We start from the raw sequence: 7,538 nt of genomic DNA, 5'->3' as shown, positions 1-7,538 counted from the left end.
ATGTTGAGGAAATATTGTCGTATTGATGGTTATATCGTGCCTATTTTGGCTGCCAGCCCGAAGTCCACGTTGATCGGGAGGAATGCCATGCGCAGCCAAATCGATGAAGCGAGTCGCGCGTTGTGATCAGTTATGGTCCGACTGCGACTGCCGACGAGCATTCGTGCCAGCAGATCTCAGAGTTGTGACGAGCTGAAAGAGGAGACAGAAGTAAAAAGAGATACAATGTCTAGCGAATCTGGGTTATGTAATGTTATGTTTATGGAAACTGATACGACTAGCATAGCAGACATAGTATTGTGTTTTCATGCGACGTAGCTGGAACATTCAGGACCCTTATTGAGGTCAGCATTTTGATCCCCAGGGCCGCCGCCAACAGCAATACATGTACCTTGGTCAGGAATCGCTGGATGTGGCCGTGGCGCGTTGTTCTGAGCTGAGTTGAGCGGGGTCGGGGAGCTAGTCGCCAACAACTCGTTTAAACGCACATCTGCAACCGACGGCGATCTACTGTACAAGCGTATTATTTTTGTGCTGTAAGTAAGCGTTAATATTGACGCAAATCAACACTGATCATTGTGGCACATGCATCCTTTGTCAGCCGAATACAACTGAATGTTTGAAAGGATGTTACAATATTTTGCAAGTTCAGCGTTCTTTAGAAGCCATGTTTTTTTTTTTCTGTAAACTGATGTAGATTATCATTCATCGAGCCGAAGTATAGGCTAAACTCCAAAATTATTATATCACAAAACTGGAATGGGAACTTACGTCGTGCGACATTTCCCCCAGAAGAAGAAACTGATTGTTAATCTGCGAAGCGTCGCACGACATATAGTTTCCATTCCAGTTTTGTGATTTGTAATAATTTTGGAGTGTACTTTTTTCTGTGTTACTGAACACCTCTTGCTGGATATATAACATTCGCGATACTGGACCATTAAATGACGGACAATTGATAATGTTTATCTAATGTTTGTATCGATATTTTTCTTTACGGGGATGGGGAGTTGGCATCGTCTGCAAGCACTGTCTTATAATGCAAGCTAGCACTTTTTCATTCGCTATATAAATGAAACATTAATTTTGTCAGTTGTTTGCAACGAAAATGAAACATGATTTTGGCAGTTGTCTTTCCGCAAACATAGTCGAGTGGAATGAGTTTAAATCTTGAGTCAGATTGCATTGGCTTCTTAAATTATAACCGCAAGTTCGAGATTAACTCTACAATTTTAGCACAAGTTTTACATTACGGTACCCCTTTTTGCGCGTGATTCCTGATGTGAGTAAACCACAACTTCTGTATATTGCACAGCATCATGCTGTCTTGATTCCTGATGGTGGAGACCATGCAGTCACTTATATGTCAATTCACCATCTTTATTTGTGCGTACAAGGAGGTGGGACCACTTCCCTGGTGCGTAACATCCCCGCGGTAAAGTAAAAGCATTATACCATTCGGAATTTCTCGAGCGAGCAACGCATTACCTCAAGGTTTTAATACAAATCCGTCTCTACATTGTATTCCGTCACAGACAGACGATTTGGGCGGACTCGGCTGATTTGTAATCAATATATCAATATCTTAAGACAATGCGTTGTTCGCTCGAGAAATTCCGAATGATATCTTATGCATTCAAGGAAACCAAAACCAAAAGAGCAATGTGGATTGAGTAAAAGCAGCAACATTACACATCAGTGAAAGTTTGAGGAAAGTCAGGCAATCGATGCAAAGTTATGATTTTTTTTAAGTTTTGGAGTTGTAATGACTGGAAAAGGAGACTACTAGAGTTTATGACGTCATGTGTGGACAGCAATATAAAGAAAATAAAAGAAGAATTCCACAAAAATAAGAAATTCGTTTTTCATGAAAATTACACATTCCATCAACTTGTTCACGACTCACACTATGGGTAATATGATTCCCCCTGCTTTCTGAAAGAGGTAAGTCAAGTACTCTTTCATTAAAGGTCCAGTTTACCTTTGGGAGCAGTGATTTAAAGAATGTTAAGATATCTCATTTTGATGCATATTGATACATACATTTTTATTTTAACTATTGTTCACATTTTGTACTTTTTTACTTATTACATTTTTTATAGTGGTTGTTCTATCCCTAACTCACATTTCAGAACTATTTTAAAGCACTAATGTTGGTTTTTGTTTCATCTGCAAATGGTAAATTATGCCTTTAAGGTAGAAAAGTGAAAGTAGGCCTATATTGAATTTTCTCTTTATTTGTTTATATTATTTCCCTGAGGGGGGGGGGGGGGGACGGGATAAAAAGAAAAGCATCGCTTTCTCGTCCCTTTTGCGCCTGGGTCCCGCCAACTACAGGGCGTGGTATTATCTTGTCTGTAGATATGGACAAAGTGGGGGAAGGCAAAGGCGGGGAGGGCTGACAAATTTGAGGCCTATTCTTATTTATCTTATACAGTGTATTCCTTTCTTTCATGAATACTTAAGATATGTCTGGTTACATATTCCCAGAGATATTAGGGCTACAGTGTACGTATAAGAGTAAAGGCTCATTCCTGTTGATTCCATGTTGGACAAAGTCCTGATATCATTTTGATACAATAATCGTGTCAGTGAGACGCATGAGTTGCCAGACGATATCACCTTCGATATTCGTCTATGGTTGCCAGTATCGCTGTTTTGTGAAAACATGTGACTCTATCATAGAATCCTAGAGCTTTCTCATGGTTGCACTTTAATAAAGAAATCTTTACCCATTATCATTTTCTTTTTTCGTCTAGTTGACGCCGTGTATTAGAACTAGCCCGAATCCACCGTGGCAGTGCAAACAAATACATTACAATGTTACTGGTTAGTTAGTGTCTTAAATTAATAAAAAGTTAGATTCCATACAGGTCATTATTATGACTAAATAGACGCGTTTTGCGATAGTGCACATGGCAGCCTTTTAACGCACCGTTTCTAGCTCACAAAATTATCTCCTGAACGTATAAAGTATAGGCCTACTTCGTTTGCAAGAGAAATGAAAATGATAATACTACTACATGTAGGTCTATTTTAGAGGAGATGGCTATCGCAGGCAACACATGGAGCTATATGTACGTTGTAGCTACATGGACAAACCATGGAGCTGGTTGAGTAGCTCCATGGACATACTGCATTATTGTCCAGCCAGCGATGCGAGAACTGACCTCGACCGCATGCCAAGCATTAATCGCCATTACTGCTCTTGTATGATGGGCGGTCGGTCAACAGAGAGAGACGTAGCGACCAAGGCGGGGAGGGTAAAGACTCTTAGGGAATTATGTATTATGCGCATACACGTAGCAATGAGCTTCTGGCATATATATGCAAATGCGGGTTGTGTGATTGTAAGCATATGCCAAAGCATATATGATATGTGTATATTGCTTGGGTAGTTCGTATCATATTGTGTATCGTTGCGTTTTTCACAACTGTCCGATTCTCTTTTTATTACGCCTATAGTTCCGTAAACAGAACGCAATACAAGTTCATGCCATTTAAAGGCATAATTTACCATTTGAAGATGAAATAAAAGACCTGCATTAATGCTTCGAAATACAAGTGTAGGTCTAAAATGTGAGCTAGGGATAGAAACAACCAATGTAAAAATATGAATTAGTGTAATCAGTGTTGAGTATTGTTCAATACACAAAATGTGAACAGTGGTTATAATAAAAATGTGTCCAGACTATAAAACCGTTTACAGTTACGGTTTATTGAAAAAAATAGTGATATCTCCCAATATTTCAGGTTCTATTACAAAATTCTTATATGGTACGATGTTTTGTGATACAACAGACCTGCACATAATGCATGAAATGCGATACCTTGAACATTTGTTAAATCACTGCTCCCAAAGGTAAACAGGACCTTTAAGCCAGGCTGTTTCTGTAATACAATTCAATATCGATGTTTCATTTCCTATATCTACCGCATAGTAAAACGAACCATTTATTCACCTGCTCCTTCTAAATTTTGCTCACAAAGCATCCACAGGATTGCGATACATTTACAGAAACAGTTTATTGACATTTGTTTCATATAGGCCTATATAGGTGTGTATATATCACCAATGCATACACACCAACTTGGACTGAAGAACAGTTTCGTCGCTGCTAATTGTATGTAGAGGTAGAATGTAACATTTAGTAAATGGTTAAATGCGTTAAAGAATTAATGTAATCAGGGGCGGGGCCAACTGATGGCAACATACAGCATAGGCCCTATTTTGGAGGAGACATTCAGGTTATACAACATTTTGACTGCGAAGTACTACTGTTCAGCTGTCTGTGAAGTTTTTAACATCCAACCATTTTTACCCAGAACCAGAAGTGGCTACTATAGTATCATAGTTGTTTTAAGACAAAAGAAGAAGAAGACGAAGAAAAAAAGAAGGTACCGCATTTGGACGATCATCCGTAGATAGCAACATACGTGTAAGTTATCATAATTAATATGATGGATATACTCTGCTCTACATGTCATGTACATTTATAGGAATATATGCTTATCGGAATGTAAAATACAGTGAATCTGATCACGTGCAGACAATATATGGCAATCTATGCCATGAATTGACATGTACCTGGGAGGTAGGCCCAATCTGATATGTATATGTAATATATATATATGTATATATGCGTGTATATATATATATATATATATATATATATATATATATATATATGTATATATATATACATTATATAAAACAACCATGGATCTAGGGCCTATAGGTCTTCATGAAAACTTATAAATATTCCTGTATAATAGGAACTATAGTTTTCTTTCATGTAGAGGTGAATGTGTTTTCTCTGTAACAAAGTTAGCAAGAGTCATAATGATAAGGCACACGTAAAATACTACTTTCTGCTTGGCTGTTTGCAACTGCTCTTTCGTAATTAAGTGACTGATAAATGTTTTGAAAGGTTTGTGGTTCAGATGTCATTATCAAAATAGTCTATGGGTGTTAACTGTGAAGTCACTATTAATATATAGTTTTTCCCGCCCAATTTCTTCAAATTTGCATTCGATTTAATGACGCGATCATTCAAGTTCGAGCGAGATTTGAATGATCACCGAGATCAACATTCCAAAGGCTAACTAGTTTATAAAATTTGATTTCATTGACATGCTGTTTCATGCTTTTCTCACATGAACGTGTAAAAAGCGCGTTCAAATTAAAATTGCACGCGAAACGCATTCAATTCGCGTTGTGGTGAACGTTATACCCTAGATAGGGAATTCATATTCGCGAAAAAGCAAACATTTACAGCATTAATCTTGGGCAGTGTTTTTCGTTACTACTTATTCATGCTCTTTGTAGCAACTCATCTGTTTAAACAAATACTACAAACTTAATGTACTTTGAAATGGGACCTTTTACTCTATGCACTGAACTTTCTCATTCCTCGACAAACCGTCATCTGAAGCAGCAACTTCCATTATACGCATACACGCATGCATAATATGATTATACATTCACTTTATATGTACAACTTTGGCGGCTGCTCGAGGATAGATTTTAATACATTAAAATGTGTATATGCGTTTCTATATCTGAAGGCACTTGGATTCTCCCCCATCAGTCGATAAAAAAGCAATGTTTTATGTCCCTCAATCTCTGATGTGCACTTCGTCTACAGTTGCACGTTTTACTGCGCGTTTATCAGTTGAGGTTATCAACACGATGGCTTGATTACTTGCATGTAGTCATGTCTACGTCATATCCAGTCTTTATTTCTTTCATTTTTTTCAGCTGTATCACCGAGTTTTTATGGTGTGTCAACAGATGATCAGGTTCAAACATTGTTCTCACAGACATGACTTCGTACTTGCTGACTTAAGCAAAATCGCAAGCTACTTGGCATCGATTTCATAAAGTTCAGTGACGGTCGAAGCCTGTATCAGATATCAGATTATGTAAATCTGCATTCGTATAGTGACTTCTTAGTAGACCTACTACAATGTTAATGTCTACGGGTGTGCATTTAGTACAACTTCATCAATGTTGAAACCAACATTCATTTCAGACTGAACTATACTTGATAATGGTGAAATGGACCATGAAGTATTATTATAGTAAATATACACTGACGAAGAACATCCGAATCCAATGATCGGTTGAGAGCGTATATTCCACTTGACCAATCCTTTATTATGCCAAATACATGGTTTTGCTTATGAGCGGTCATAAATAAAAGTATAATGACCGGTCCTTATTAGCACTTTCACGTATCGATGATGATCAGGCTTTGAAAATGCGGTTTTACCGAAGATAATCAACTTCTCTTCTCGCTTAAAATCGCGAGCTGTTTATTGGGACTGTCCTCTGACATCCGGAATTATGACACTAATTGCTTTCATAAGATAAACTTTCGAGAAAGTCAGAGGGATTCGATATGATAATTATCAATGAGTACCTCTTTCACAGTCATATAATGCGAATAAACGTTGTCTGCCATTTATTGATGTCAGCCGTGACGGAGGAGTGTACACATCAACACATAGTTCGAGAAACTGTTGTGGTGTTAACAGTATATGAGACGCCATGCACACACAAAACACCGTGCGACAAACATGCAAAGCAGAATTGCTTTAATACATTAAGCAAGCATTCCATGTCAACCTTAATGATTGAGATCGAGAGGGGGTAGACATCTTTTTTCGACTGTTGTTGTATGGGGATTTTGTACTATGATCCCACCTACTTGGAACAAACAAGATTTGGAGAAGGCGTAAAATTATCTTGTCTTGTAATCGGGCAAAGTGAGAAAAGGCAAGGGGGTGTCACAACTCACAAATTGCAGACTTTTCAAATATTCACAGACCTTTCTTCTCTGTATACAGTGTCAGATATGCCTAGATAAAGTTTTCCTCAACACGGGACATCGCTAGAATGGTAGAACATTAAATTTGTAGAAATGGAGACAATGTCCCAACAAGAGGCTTCATGACAGGGGTTCTCCCCTGCTGGAAAAAGGAACTCAGTTCTCCACAGTGTGAAACAAAATGTGAAACACAATGTAAGATCTCTTCACACTGTTAAATTCGAGCGTTTCAACGTTGTGAACACATTGTGAATCAATTTATCAATTCATGTGGAACAAAACATTACTATGTGTACTCTCTGCGGAAAAAACACACCAGTGTGATATCACCACCACACTGTTAATTCGAGCGTTTCCGACTTTGTGAGCATACTGGGGACACACTGTGGGACACACTTTCATCAGGGTCAAACAAAAAGGAGTCCTCAGAAGCCTCTTGGACAAAAGTCTCCAACTTGGTTAATCTTCAAGCGTCTTTTTCTCGAGGACTTTCAAGTTTTGTTAACTTTTTTACGTAATGTATATTCCTCAAAAATGCGTTCAAGCGGAATTTGCGATACTCGCGCCGAGCACTAGACCCATGCGAAAGGTCTCTTGTCTTTCATTCGTCACAATGGGCGTAGAAATCTCAAAGTACGATAAAGAATTCAATGAGCCAGTTTAAGGTTCCACTTTGCGATCGATCAGAAAAAGGTAATTTGTACA

Source organism: Diadema antillarum, unplaced genomic scaffold (assembly GCF_040938485.1).
Source record: "Diadema antillarum isolate AM-2024a unplaced genomic scaffold, OU_Dant_1.0 seq00000244_RagTag, whole genome shotgun sequence".
Classification (NCBI taxonomy): Eukaryota; Metazoa; Echinodermata; class Echinoidea; order Diadematoida; family Diadematidae; genus Diadema; species Diadema antillarum.
This window is presented reverse-complemented; position numbering follows the sequence as displayed.